Source organism: Stenella coeruleoalba, assembly GCF_951394435.1.
Source record: "Stenella coeruleoalba genome assembly, chromosome: 17".
NCBI lineage: Eukaryota > Metazoa > Chordata > Mammalia > Artiodactyla > Delphinidae > Stenella > Stenella coeruleoalba.
The window spans coordinates 22,626,433-22,641,659 of NC_137163.1; positions in this window are offsets into that span (position 1 = coordinate 22,626,433).

A 15,227-nucleotide genomic window follows, 5' to 3' on the forward strand; every position below is an offset into this window, starting at 1 on the left:
GCCTGAGTCCCTGATTAGTCAACATGATTGACATGCAGTGTGAACAAGAAAACATCCTTATGCTTCTAAGCCTCTGAGAACTTGTGGTTGCACTACTGTAGCACTGCCTAGCCTAGCCTAGTATAACTCTGCAACAACCTTTCCTTGAGCCTCTTCAAGCTGCCACTCCATCTCCTTTATTTTTCTCTTTCAAATTGATTGAAAAGTAGTACAGACTTTTTCTTCACTCTTATTCACTTCTCATTTTGTTATTCTCTGATATTCACTAAGTTCTGTTGCCAGGCGCTAGAGACACTGTTCTCTAAGGAATGGACCTTCAGGTCTTAACTGCTTATCTAGACAATGGAGAAGCTTTAAAATTTTGCCTTGAGCAAATTTTGGGGTCTGCTTTTCCATAATCCTTACTCCTATCTCAGAGTCTAAGTAGGGTAGCTTTTCCTTCAGCAATCTCAATTTTGAAAACACAAGCTAAATCCTACTAAGTGACATCCAAAGAATATGAATCCTCCCCAGGTCAGGAACCCAGAGCCCTAAAACCACAGCCTTCTGTGAAAGAGTCAACCTTGACTTGCTATCATTCTACTCCCATACAAACACAGCTGAAGAAGCTGTGTTTAAGAAAGACAGTCCAATGGAAAGGTGTTCATCAATTCCACATAAGCAAAGCTGTATGCTAATCTCAGTTCCGATTAGTAAAATGTTTCATAACTAGATGATATTAGCTTAGCTCCCACAGAATTTTCATTATTAGAATCTACACAGGAAACAGCCATGTTAAAAATCTTCTTGAATTTATAGAACACAAATAAAAAAAGATAAACTAAGAGAAAACATTATGGAAAGTATTCAGCAGAACAGTATATGGAAAAGGAAATACATAAATAGAAGAGAATGCTAAATGATTATCTCCAGTCAGTGACAGTATGGGGAATTTTAATTGTTTTAATTTATACTCTTATTTTCAAAAAAATTATTTTAAAATTGGTTTAGGAAAGAGTGTATTTGAACACTTAGTCCTCAAGTGTTAATTTGATTTTTACTGTAAATTTGTTTTGAGCCATTAGTGTGGGGATTATCGAAAGTAAATTAAATGAAACATGCTTTGTAGGATCGATTTGTTTCAAGCTTTAAATGTCATTTAGCATAGGACAAATTTAAATTAAAACCAGTAGGAGTAAAAAATAAAAATCATAACGATGAATGAGGGAAATAGACAGGAAAATGGTAAAATCTTCATCGCAAGGAATCAGAAAAGAGAATATGACATATAATCAAAGGTGAAGAATGATCCGAGAGATCTAAACTTACTGCTGATTCAATGTTCACTGTTTAGTTCTAAAAGTGGAAAAGAAATTTGAAGGTTGGTATATTGGCTGTGCATGTTTATTCTTTAAGATTTTTATTCAAAGTTAATAAATCTAAAAAGCTTGTTTAATAGATTTTTTTAAATCAAGGACTATAAAACAAAAATTTAAATAAAATTGAAGTGCAGGGTACAAAAATGCAAGTTAAAGAAATTCAGACTATGATTTTCAGACAGTTCCATATGACTATATCATATACTGCAATATTGGAGAAAAAAAAGAACAAAACAATTACTTTTAAAAACTTTTTCTCACTGAAGTTAGGTCAGGTGATTTTGGATTTGAAAGTCGATTTGAAGAGAAATAGTAATGTTTTACTATAGGTTTTGGTGTAGAAGCTGAAGGACATAATAGTATATGATATGCCTAGAGCAGAAAAGAATGAGAGTTATTTCTGGTTCCTCCTTTTAGGTTTAGAGCAGATTTACAAACCACAGTTTCTACACTCAAATCTGCAAAGATATAACTGTATTTATTTCTCTGTTCATATTATTCACTCAGCTGTTGAGCACCAATTTCTGTCCCACAGCAAAATCAAATTAATTAAATCAAATTAAAAATAGCTTGGTTATTTCCAGGTTAACTCATTCTCTGGTGTAAACAACATTTTTACGCTTCTTTCCGCAGTTTTTTCTTCTCCTTGCCCTCAGTGAAATCTGTGTTTAGCAGAAGCTTATATAACATCATGGCAACTGGGCAATGCCATCTGGTTCCACATGTTCTTCTTTGGTAATTTTAAGGCCAGTGCTGTGGGGACACTTTCTACCTAAGTTTACCCATGTTCCCACTGCATCCACCAATGTTGTAACTTATTATTTACACTGCTCAGCAAGGGTAATTCATGGTGCTTGTCCCTGGGGGCTTGGCCATTTCTGCCTGCATCTCTCTCACCTGACTATGACTCTGCCCTGACACACAGCAGTGACACAAAACCCCTGAGGTGTGATTCAACTCCCACCCTATCTCTAGCTCTGGCAACCCAAGGTCCTCAGCTAAATGGTGCATCCCTTCTCCCTCATCTACAAGCTCAGAGGCACTTGATAGACAGCACTCTCAACTCTCTTCTGAATACTCCGCTAGGGCCTGTGGGGATGCTCGGATATCTGAGCATATACAGAACCCAGGGGAAAGGAAATATCAGAACAAAGTGTGGGGTGAATGCTAAACCAGACTCTTCATGACCTATCTTACCAACATTTCTCCTCCATTTCAACCATATCAACATGGCCCACTGAGAGTCTTCATACTTCAGGATTCCAGGCAAAGTGGGACCTAATTCCTTTTCCTTGAATAGCTTTGAAACATCATGTCAGTTTCTCTATTCCAGGACCTCATGCTAAAAATTAAGTACTGAATGAGAGCTAAGGATTAGACTATCTCAAGGCAATATTGGTTTAATTCCTTTTTCCCTTCTCATATTCTCTCTATCCATTCAACAACATTTTGAGTCATATGTATATATATATATATATATATATATATATATATATATATATATATATATATATTTTTTTTTTTTCTTTTAGAAGCTGGGAAACTGATTCTATGCCCTATCTTGTGTTCTTTTCTGCTTGCTAATAACCTTATTGCCCAGAAATTCAGATTCTATGTCTGTCTGGAGTCAAGCCAAGCCAAGTCAAGCCCTTTTTAAAACTCAAAGCAAATTTTTCTTTTTCTCAAGTGTCTAGCTATTGCAAATCAAAAGCTCTTTGCCTTCGGTCTATTGTGTCTGATGTGAGTTGAAAATCCATTCGACAACTCACAGATACCTTTGTTCTAGTCTGTAACTAACTTCTTCCTGAAGCATGAATAGCTGTGATTAAATAGATTGGGAATGTAAGACTAAGCAGGAGCAACTATGACCATGGAGATCAAAAATTATTGGTTAGTATTTCAGAAATTTTACCCAGACACAGATATGCTGACTATTAAAATAGCCAAAACCAAAAACCATAAAACAAACTGATTTTGTTGAATCACATTTATATTATAGATCCAAATGTGAAAGGCAAAACAATAAACCTTCTGAAGAAAATAGAGAAAAATATTCTCAATGTCCTCACAACCCTAAATCAGGAAAAACATTTTAAGCAGCTCGCAAAAAAAAAAAAAAAATTAACCATAGGGGGAAATGCTGATCAATTAGACTAAACTAAATTATAAAATTTCTGTTAATCAAAACATACCAATAACAGAGTGAAAAGACAAGCTCTAAAGCAAAAGATGAATTTACAGCTCATGTATATGACATAGAACTTATATCCAAAGTGGAAAAAAAACCTATGGATTAATAAGAAAAAGAAAGATTTCCAATATAATGATGGACAAAATATTTGAATAGGCACTTCACAAAAGAAGACATCCAAAGAGTTAATAAACATATAAAAAGATACTCAGCCTCATTACTAGTCAGGGGAATGCTGATTAAAAGCAATAAGATACCATGTCACAATCACCACTGACTCATGTCCTAATTAAAAGAATGACAATACCAAGTATTGGTAAACACATAGAATGCCAGGAACTCTCATACACTACTGGAGAGAATGCAAGTTGTCACAACTTTGAAAAACAGGTTGGCTTATGACCTATGACATAAGGTTGATCATATGACCTATGACACAATAATTCCAGTCTTAGGTGTAAGCCCAACAAGAGGTTTACACATGTATAAACCTTGTGTCTTGTACCAGAATGTGCATACCTGAAATATCCTTAATAGCCCAAACTGGAAGAAAACCCAAACATTACGAGTAGAACAGATTTTTTAAAATGTAATGGCCCATTCATAAAATGTAATCATATGCAAGAATGGCAAAAAAATTAATTGCAGCTACAAAGAGCAACATTTACAGATTTCACAAATATAATGTTGAAAGAAGAAACCAGACACAAAATAAAACAAGCCTTACAAAGATGACATAGATGAGATATAAAAATATCTATATAAGACAACAAGGATGCCGTCACACCCAAAAAAGACAGTGAGAAGGTGGCTCTCTGAAAGCCAAGAAGAGAGGCCTCAGAAAACTCTCCGTAGTCTTGAATTTCTGGCCTCCAGAACTGAAAGAAAATAAATTTATGTTACTAAAGCCACCCAGTCTATGGAACATTCCTTTGGCTGCCAAAGCAAATTAATACAGATTATATGTTTTATATAGATAAGGGAGACAATGTTAAAAATCAGACAGAACTAATCCACAGTTTAAGAATTCAAGATAGTTGTTGCTTCTGGAGAACAGAGAGAGTAGTGACTTAGCACAGGCACAAGGAAAGTTTATGGGCAGCACAGACATTCCACTTGCAATAATTCATTTAGCCACATGTATATTTGTATGTTTTTCTGTATATATACTATATATTAGTAGAAATTTGTACCTTATCTATATCCATCTATCTATATGTATCTATCCATCTATCTCACGGAAATGGCAATATAATAAAACGTTTAAGAGCACTTGTTCTGTAGTTTGGGTCTATTCCAGGATTTAATACAGATTTATCTTGGAAAAACAAACCAGATCAGTAAGCTCATAACATTTTGAAAACAAAAGTAGAAACGTGTACCGGCTCTTCTAGATATTCACATATAATTAAAAGATACATTACACAGTCATCAGAGCACAAGTGTTTTGATCCATGATACATAATTGCCCAGATAAAATTCTACTGTTTAAAATACTTTAATTACAGGCAAGAATTACTAATTAATAGGTAATGGGTGTGTGATAAAATAAATAGCACTGAAAAATTAATCCATTATTAACAGTTAATTTATATCCCAACCTTGCAGCATACATTGAAATAAACGTCAGGTAGGTTTTCTTAAGCAAGTTTAGAGCTCAAAGTATTAAAACATTTTTTAAAAACCCGACATGGATATTAACATAATCAGATGGCAAGTGATGTTCTAGTGATAAATACAATGTAAAATATTGAAGAAAAAAATGTTTGATATAGTGAAAAACAAAAACTCCAGACTGCAACTTGAATAATAGCTTTTAATAGGCATGAATGAGAAATGATAACATCCTTAATATTTAAAGAGTTTATACAAAAAAACAGCATAGAGTACAGTTTCAGAGCTCTGATTTAAAGTGAGCAAGTTTGAATTGCAGCTTTACTACGTTTGCCATTTAACCATGGAAAAGTTACTTGACCTCTTAAATATTAATAGCTCATGTATAATGTACATATAATAGTATCAGCTTCTTAGATTTGTGAGAAAGATCAAATAAAGCAATGCCGTGCTTGGCATATTTCAAGCATTCAGCTATTATTGATACTATCACAATTTCTATTATTGTATTACAAATCTATAAATTTTCATCCTATAAGTAAAGACATAAATATAATATTCCATTTTTCTTTTCCAAGTAGGTGAGGCTTGGAAAGAAAAAATTTGTGTTGTTGACATGAATACAAATTGCTACAAGCTTCTCATACATAGTTTAGTCAAGAACCTGAACGTTAAATGTCCTTTCTTCCAGAGATATGCATTTTTAAAACTAATCTGCTTCCTTCTTATATAGTCTTTTATTTGGCTTGACGGTGCTATTTCACTCAATGTCTATCATTTCCTTCATTGGTTTAAAATATTCATTCTGCTTCTCTTTCTCTTTTCAAGTTTGGTTTTAGTTTGCTAATTCAAATTCTGTATTTAAAATTTTATCATTATTGCTTTTAATACAGGTTATAGTTTTCCCTTTTTTGCCCTCTATTTATTGGGGTATTTGTTTTTCCAGATTTTTTTGACCTACTAATCCTCCAATATCCCCAAAGCAGTCAGAAAGTGTGTTTTAAAAATGACTGGATCGGGCTTCCCTGGTGGCGCAGTGGTTGAGAATCTGCCTGCTAATGCAGGGGACACGGGTTCAAGCCCTGGTCTGGGAGGATCCCACACGTGGAGCAACTGGGCCCGTGAGCCACAACTGCTGAGCCTGCGCGTCTGGAGCCTGTGCTCCGCAACAAGAGGCTGCAGATGGTGAGAGGCCCGCGCACCGTGATGAAGAGTGGCCCCCGCTTGCTGCAACTTGAGGAAGCCCTCGCACAGAAACGAAGACCCAACACAGCAAAACTAAATTAATTAATTAATAAACTCCTACCCCCAACATCTTTAAAAAAAAAATTGGCTGGATCATTGTCACTCTCATTCTTAAAACTTATTCAACTCCTAGAGTAATGAAAATAAAAATAAACAAATGGGACCTAATTAAACTTAAAAACTTCTGCACAGCAAAGGAAACCATAAACAAAACGAAAAGACAACCCACAGAATGGGAGAATTTGTAAACGAAGCAACCGACAAGGGATTAATCTCCAAAATATACAAACAGCTCATGCAGCTCTATATAAATAAAAAGAAAAAAATCAAAAATTGGGCACAAGATCTAAGTAGGCATTTCTCAAAGAAGACATGCAGATAGCCAAAACCAACATGAAAAGATGCTTAACATCACTAATTATCAGGGAATTGCAAATCAAAACTGCAGGGAGGTATCACTGGTCAGAATGGCCATCATCAAAATGTCTACAAACAATAAATGCTGGAGAGGCTGTGGAGAAAAGGGAACCCTCCTACACTGTTGCTGGGAATGTAAATTGGTACAACTACTATGGAGAACAGCATGGAGGTTCCTTAAAAAACTAAAAATAGAATGACTATATGATCCAGCAATCCCACTCCTGGGTATATAACTGGAGAAAACCATAATTCAAAAAGATACATGCACCGCAATGTTCATTGCAGCACTATTTACATTAACCAAAACACAGAAGCAACCTAAATGTTCACCAATAGGGGAATGGGTAAAGAAGATGTGGTGCATATATACAGTGGAATATTACTCTGCAGTAAAAAAAAGAACAAAATAATGCCATTTGTAGGAACATGGATGGAACTAGAGATTATCATACTAATTGAAGTAAGTCAGACAGAGAAAGACAAATATCATACATCACTCACATGTGGAATCTAATTAAGAAACTTGATACAAATGAACTTATTTACAAAACAGAAACAGACTTACAGATACTGAATGAAAGAAACTTATAGTTACCAAAGGGGAAACGTGGGGTGGGGGAAGGGATAAATCAGGAGCTTGGGATTAATGTACACACACTACTATATACAAGATAGATAACTGACAAGGACCTCCTGTATAGCACAGGGAACTCTACTCAATATTCTTTGATAACCTATATGAGAAAAGCATCTGAAAAAGAATGACTGTATGTATATATATAAGTGAATCACTTTGCTGTACATCTGAAAGTAACACAAGGTTGTAACTCAACTATACTCCAATAAAATTAAAAAAATAAACTCACAATGTTCCCCTTTCACTAATAATAACATGCAAAATTATGAACATAGCCTTCATAATTTACCTCTTGCACTCTTCATCTCATGCCCTATTTCTCCTACCTCATTTTACTCCAACCATACTTTCTTTGAATTCTCAAAACATGCAGAGCCTTCGCTAATTCAATTACCTTTGAAAATGTTTATCCCTCTGAAACATCCACTATTCCTTCATATTTTATATGTCAGTTTAAATATCACTTCTGGGAAGTCTTCCACAACTCACACAAAATAAAAGAGTTCCTCATTCATTTGTATCTCTATTTATTCACCTTATATTCCCTATATGTTTCTTTACTGTCATTTATCATACTTTGTCATTATTCATTTATTTTTAAAGTTTACAGTATTTGTCTAATCAACTAGGTTCCATAAGGTGAATTCTAGGAAGTCAGGGGCTTACCACTATATATGCCTCAAAAGACTGGGCAAACAATCAGCACGCAATAAATATTTCTTATACAAATGAATTAACTTCATGGAAAGGTAACATAAAGTTATGGAAAAGTATCCACACTAATAGGGATTTGAGTTTTATCTTGAAAATGTATAAATATTCATAGCTCTCCCATAGGAGTTTGAGTCTTCTTGAAGTCCAAAATATTCTACTTTAGTAGGCACAAGGCATCAAGGCAATCAGACAGTCATCAGTCTTGTGTGCCTTCTGCTTGAAGAAAATCTCAGTAAGAATGATTTATCCTAGGGGTTCTGGTCTGATTAGACATCATAACACTCAAAATAACTCTTTATGGAAGTTTCTATTTTAAGTTAGGATACTGTAGGAGGGACTCATTATATTGGTTTTTAAGGACTGATTTTTGTTAACAAGCTATGGCCCTCCAGTTCCATTGTGCATATGCTCTTATGCTAGGGAGTATTTAGAATGATTAACTATATGGGGATATAAACAACATTTTTCAATGTCATGGCCAAAATAAAAAAAAAATATCATGGTAAAAAATATACAGTTGTAAAAATATTTTACTTTTTATCTGTAGAGTTAAATAATCATGCAGATCTTCTGTATAATCAGTAACTTCTAGAAAACACTATGGTGGCACTTAACCTTTCACAAACACTGTCTCTCAGCAAACCTCCATCCTTCCACTTGTAAGTAGAATTTTCTAATATGTAAATCTATTACAATGACCATTTTTTGATAGGTGGTTCATACACAACAAAAGCATGAAGATTATCTTCCAAATATTTTTCCAACTACATTAACACTGCTTCCTTAGTATCAGCAGTTTCCTGTGCTACTGCAATACTTTTATACACTCTTTGACTATTTTTGGTATTCTTTTACAAATTGTGCTCTATGATTGCTTGCCCTTGAAATGTATGGCTGACTCAACAATTCAATAGTGTAAAATTCTGTAATATGTTGCATTTACTCTGTCTTCCTTGGAAATTTGGGATCCACAACAGCATATTAAAATCTCTGAGAAGCCTCTGTTGGGCCTCCAAATCCATTGTATTTGTTTTGGTTTACTCCAGAAATAACTAACCAAGAAGAAAAAGGTAAATATAAGGGAAAGTTGCAGGGATGGAGTAGATCTCTGTGGACTCCTCCAGTTGGCACAACTAGGTCAGTGGTCTTGGCAGCACACATGGACCAAAACATTTGCCAGGTCAGAGGAGCCAGAAGAGCAAAGGCACTACTGTTATATCCCTAACCTTATCAGTACCTGGAGACAATTTGTGCCGTCCTATAAGGCAGTGATACTGCTTCTCAGCAAGCCACCGCTCAATGCTCCAGTGGCCTGGTCCTACACCTTGAAAGTCTTGCTGTGCCAGTACAAGGGGCAGCTCCACTTATCTACTTCCTCAAAATAGGGCCAGCAGTTTTCCATTTATATTCCCTTAGGGCCTTTTATTACATACTGCCCACTACAGCTCTAAAGTAAAGCAATCTGTTTAATTTTGCTTAACCCAGTGTTCCCAAACACATCTGACTAGAGAACACTTTTTTTCCAGCTTCCAGCTGGTGTCTGGTACAAATATCACGTAGAGAATGCCGACCTACAAATGCTCTCCCTACATTTGTTTGCCTACATGACTTCTACTAAGAATAATGGATTAAAAGAGCTGAGACACCATTTCTGTGATCTCTGTGGGCTAAAACCACAAAGTTGCAGCTGGATACTTTTTTATGGAGCATATTTTAATGAGAACACTCTACAGCATAATATAGATACTAATATAAAGCTAAATATATAGGGCAGAGTGTGGCTTCTGATGGTTCCTATTTTTCTTCACTAAGGAACTTGTTAACAACCTTTAACCAGCTGGCCTAAGGAGAGAGTTCCAATACAATTCCAGAACTTCCTGAGTGTTTTATTTAGTTTGTGTTGGGATATTTCTTTCTTTCTACTTATCAATTTTTGATGAATATGTTTAGCATTTTACTTGCATTTGTTCAGTTATTTCTGAAAGTACTAAGACCACCTGCTTCCACACTGGCTGATTTTCTCTTCCCTCATTATTTCATGAACTGACTTCAGTAAGTTGGTATGTATTCTCCTATAACTTTGTCTATACTTAGGTAATCACATCTCTAACTATACCTATGTGTACTTTATATTTATTTTAAATAAATTATATAATATATATGATCTGAATATTTCTTACTTAGCAGCTTATTGCTGAAATTTATTATATATAATTGGGCATGGTTTGCATGCAGTAGTATTGTGAAGTATCATATAGTGATACTTATGGCTGGTGGGAATATAGAGGGAAAGTATACTTAATACATTGCAGAAGAAAATGGGAATTGATACTGCTTTTTTTGAAGAGAGATCTGCTGATATCTATTAAAATGATAAAAGCATAAATGCTTTGACACATAAGAATGAAATCAATACAGTGTTTTATATATATATATATATAATGTCTTATACAATACCATTTATGGTGCTACAGAAACTATAAATAGAATAAATACATATCAGTGCTTGTGTCTAAAAAATGATGGTGCAATATTCTTTTAACTCGATGTTTACCTTTCCCTCTAATCTATCCTTAAGCTTACCAAAAAAGAAAAAAGAAACAAAAACTTTCTGACTTAAGATGGTGCTAAAACCATAATTTCTCTCCAACTTTCCCTGAAAATTGGTAAAAAGGCATCATGTCAAGAGGTAGTTGAGTAGTTGAATATATAAATTTAGAACTCAGAAGTAAGTCCAGGGCTGAATATTCAAAGTTAGGAGGACATTGCTAGGGTCCTGGCAACATTTTGTTTTTGAGTTCTGGTTACCTAGATGTGTTTATTTTGAATTTTTTAAGAAACTGCACAGTTATGGTTTGTGTACTTTTCTCTATGTATGTTAATCTCAATAAAATTTGGAATTAATATAAGATATGCCTACTTGTAAAATTTAACTTTCCACAGTACACTAGATTTTAAAAAAATGAATAGAATGTACATCATCCCTCGCTTATTCTTTGTCTTTTTATTATAACCATGCTGCTAATTGTCAACCGTTTGGGCAGGAGAATGGGGAAATTTAGATCTAGATCAGGGTTTCTCAACCTCAGCACTATTGACATTTTTTTGCTCAATAATTCTTTGTTGTGGGGAGCTTTCCTGCGCATTGTAGGATATTGTAACAGCATTCCTGTCCTCCACCCACAAGATGCCAGGAGCATCCTCCCAGCTGTAGTAATCAAAAATATATCCAGACATTGTCAAGTATCCTCTGGAGAGGAAAATTGCCTCTGATTGAGAATAACTGTTCTAGATAAACTAGATATGACAAAGAAGAAAGCTTGGGCAGAATCTGGAGAAATGAAACTAGATCCCTACCCAGGTTAAAACTCATACAGCAAACATGATGAAAACTGGTCAATGAAAGGAATTAGATCAAATTTCAGGAAGCTTGAACAAAATTCCGGAATTAGAATTTGTACCACAGGTTTGTAATACCAAGACTGGATACCAGTGTTCTCGGACACGAAACCAATGTTTGAAATTCAAGAGAAGACTAAGTTGTCATGCACTGTTACTTTGAAAAAAGAAAGAACCATAAACTCATCATTATTATCACTGTATATATTCCTGATATCTAGCAATGCATACCATTTAATATCAACTATAAAAAGTGATCTTTGTGTTTTTGTTTATTTTGTACTGGTTTGGTTTGGGTTTTTTGGCCGCACAGCGGGGCACGTGGGATGTTAGTTCCCCAACTAGGGAGGATGGAAACTGTGCCCCCTGCAGTGGAAGTGCAGAGTCTTGACCCCTGGACCGCCAGGGAATTGCCATGATCTTTGTTTTTCTAGCTTCATCTATATTTGGTCAGTTTCAGTTTTCTTTGACATTATGACCTATACCCATGATTTTTAAGAACCAAGTTTCATGCACAAAATAAAGTTATCCTTTATAATTAGGTAAGTTCTGGGCCAGCTTGTACTAATATTTTATACCAGCTACTATAGTGAATGGAGTAGCACCCAATTACTTATTATTTCCTGTAGCATCTTTAAGGAAAAGTGTCATCGATCAGCTACTCTACAATGTTTTGATCTAAATGGTTATGTTAACCCAGAGGACCCTGGAAAGTAAGGAAATGAGTGCATCAGTAAGGGTGTAACTGCTGGCAATATGTTAAGATTTTTATAGCTTATATAGTTAAAATTTCCCACATTATTATGAACTGTTGTACTTTAAAGGATAAAGTATTTTCATCAGAGACGGCTCTTGTTGTGTGAAATGCCTTCAGGGGACAAACTCTACATAATGCAAAACCCTATGAATGGAGTATTCACTGTAATAGAAGAGCAGCAGACTGCCTCTTGGATTTACAGAATAACTGCAGGGCAATACACCCCCAGATGCAGACAGGATTAAATTTATCATGATCTTTCAGGGGTGAGAGACATGTTTAGAACATCTTATATATACTATGGCTTGAATTAATATATACTTCTAATTAGTCTACCTTTCAGAAAACCCGAGAGAGAGTCAAATCCCTAAGATGTTTAGGCACAAAGAATGTTTAAACAAACACACTTCAAAACAATACTACTTTTATCTTATGGATATTAAAAAGCTTACAGAATTATTTTTCAAGCTGTACCAGGAATCATCTTATTACTTAAAACATGTTTTGGGAAAGCAAATAATGCTTAGGCTTAACATATGTTCTCCTTTCTCTTTTTTCTTTTGCCTACCCCCCCCACCACATTAATTTTACAACTATAACTACAATCTGTTTTGCCCAGGTATTAATATTCTTGAATTTTCTGTGTTGCTATATAAAGAGTGGAAAATCTTGCACAGGAAAATCCCAGCTGATAAAACATTTCACTCAGCCCTGAGTAAAGTTACTACCCCGCATTAAGGGAATCTCTCTATTCCAACTCTTGGACTTATCATGTATACACACGTAGGGTTGTAGGAATTCTCAGGGTTTCTGAGCAATCTGGCTTGTTGTGTGATTAGATGATCTTCCATGTGTGAAATGTTGTATATGATCAGAGCATGGGGGAAAAATTCTGAACCCCAGTAGGTGCCAAGAGAAGTTCCAGGTTTTGAATACATTTTTCCTGTGTAAACAGACTGTCCAAGGAAAATTCAATCCCATCGCTGTGGTTCGTAATCCCCATGGCTACAAGTGAATACAGGGCATTTTAGGGTTATGTCTATTTGTGGGCGGGGGCAGTCTATGTTTTTTAAATGCTTTACAAGATTTACTAGTCTTTTATGATCACATATACTTTGCTGTGATCATAAAAGACCGTGGTTATGAGAACAGCTGATAGACCAGAGTTGGCTCTCAGGTCTTTAGGTGTCTGAAACGCTTTACTAAATTGAATTTACTTCATGAGTAATTATGTGCAGCTGACTCTTCTCCCTACCTGGATTAACTATGTGTGTGACAATAGGAGGCCTGGCTGGGATTTGGAATCAGTAGTAGTTTTAGGCTAGGAGCCCTGATAAGGAGTAGGGTTGGTTTAGAAAGAATGGAGAGGAGAGATACTGACAGAAGGTTTTGTAACTCATGTCCTTATATTTATAGGGAGCTGACCTTTGCTGACATTTGATGACGTTAATATTATCAAAGATTATGGTATCATAAAGACCTGTTTTCTAATACTGGGTCTTTCCTTACTAGCATTTTTACCTTTGCTAATTAATCTCCTAGTGCTCAAAGTTCTTATTTATAATGGGAAATAGTAATTCTTGACATAATTATTTTAATGGTGAATATAAGCACTAAGTACCTATAAAACAACTAAGTGGCTAGCAAGGAATTCTAGTTGAATGTTGAGGTCATTCTCCTCTATGTATGACACAGAGGACAATGGATCCATAGAAATAGATTCAATGTGTTAGGCTGTGACATTCTGAGGACAGCATCTATATCTAAATGCACTTTGCACAACAGCATTCAACAAAGTGCTTAGTGAATATCATGTGCGTTGAATAAATCGAATGATTGATGATGTAGGTCCATTTCTAAGGAGAAAGGAAAACCTGGCAGGATATTGTTATACCCAGTTGTGTGCTGTGGAGTGAAATCACTGGTTCTACAATTTTCTCATCATCATAAATGCAAATTATTAGATCACTGACCCCAGTCTTAATTTTACACATAGGAATTATATTCTTGCCATACTTTTAACTTGAAACGTATCAGTATCTCATTTAAGATAATTTGAGGAATAAAAAACTCATTATAAATAGGTAGCAGATAATTTATTGCCACAATATTACTCTAATATTGAAGAATCGTTGCCAGTTATAGTTTAGTACTTATAAAAACATCTTTTAAGCACTAAAAAGTTCTATTAATAGATGCTGATAATGCTTTACACACTTAGGAAAAAGATTCCTCTATTCTCCCTCCAAAAAGGAAATACTATATTCAACTGAGTTACAAATGAAAAATGTACTTTTAAATGTGACATTATAATGGGTAATTCATAAAATTTGTTTCTACTTATTTGGATGTTCTTTTCATATGCACGTCTGTTGTTTAAAATTGGGATTCACTGTCGTTTTTATTTTATTGGCTTCAAAAATCTTTGATCTATTAGCAAAGTACTATAACAATGGCATATTGCTAATAAAGGAATTATATTTCCTAGAGAAGTAACCATTTTCGCTACATTTTTTTCTTCCAGTTTTACTGTGATATAATTAACATACAACACTGCATAAGTTTAAGATGTATGGAATAATGATTTGACTTACATACATCATGAAATGTTTACCACAATAAGTTCAATGAACATCCATCATCTCATATAGATAGAAAATTTTTTGAAAGTTTGTAATTAATATTTTTAAATTTATAAACACTAAATATGGTTTTCTACATTTGAGATTTCAATATAACTTAAAGTTTAGGTCCTCTAAATACGTTAAAATTTTCTCCTACTTAGACGTTCAGAGTAACACAGTAAAAGTCTAATACTAGTTTATTTCTAAAGAAGATGTTTAGCTCTATAGTTAATCTGCCAAATTTATGTGAACTATCTAGGCCAAAGTG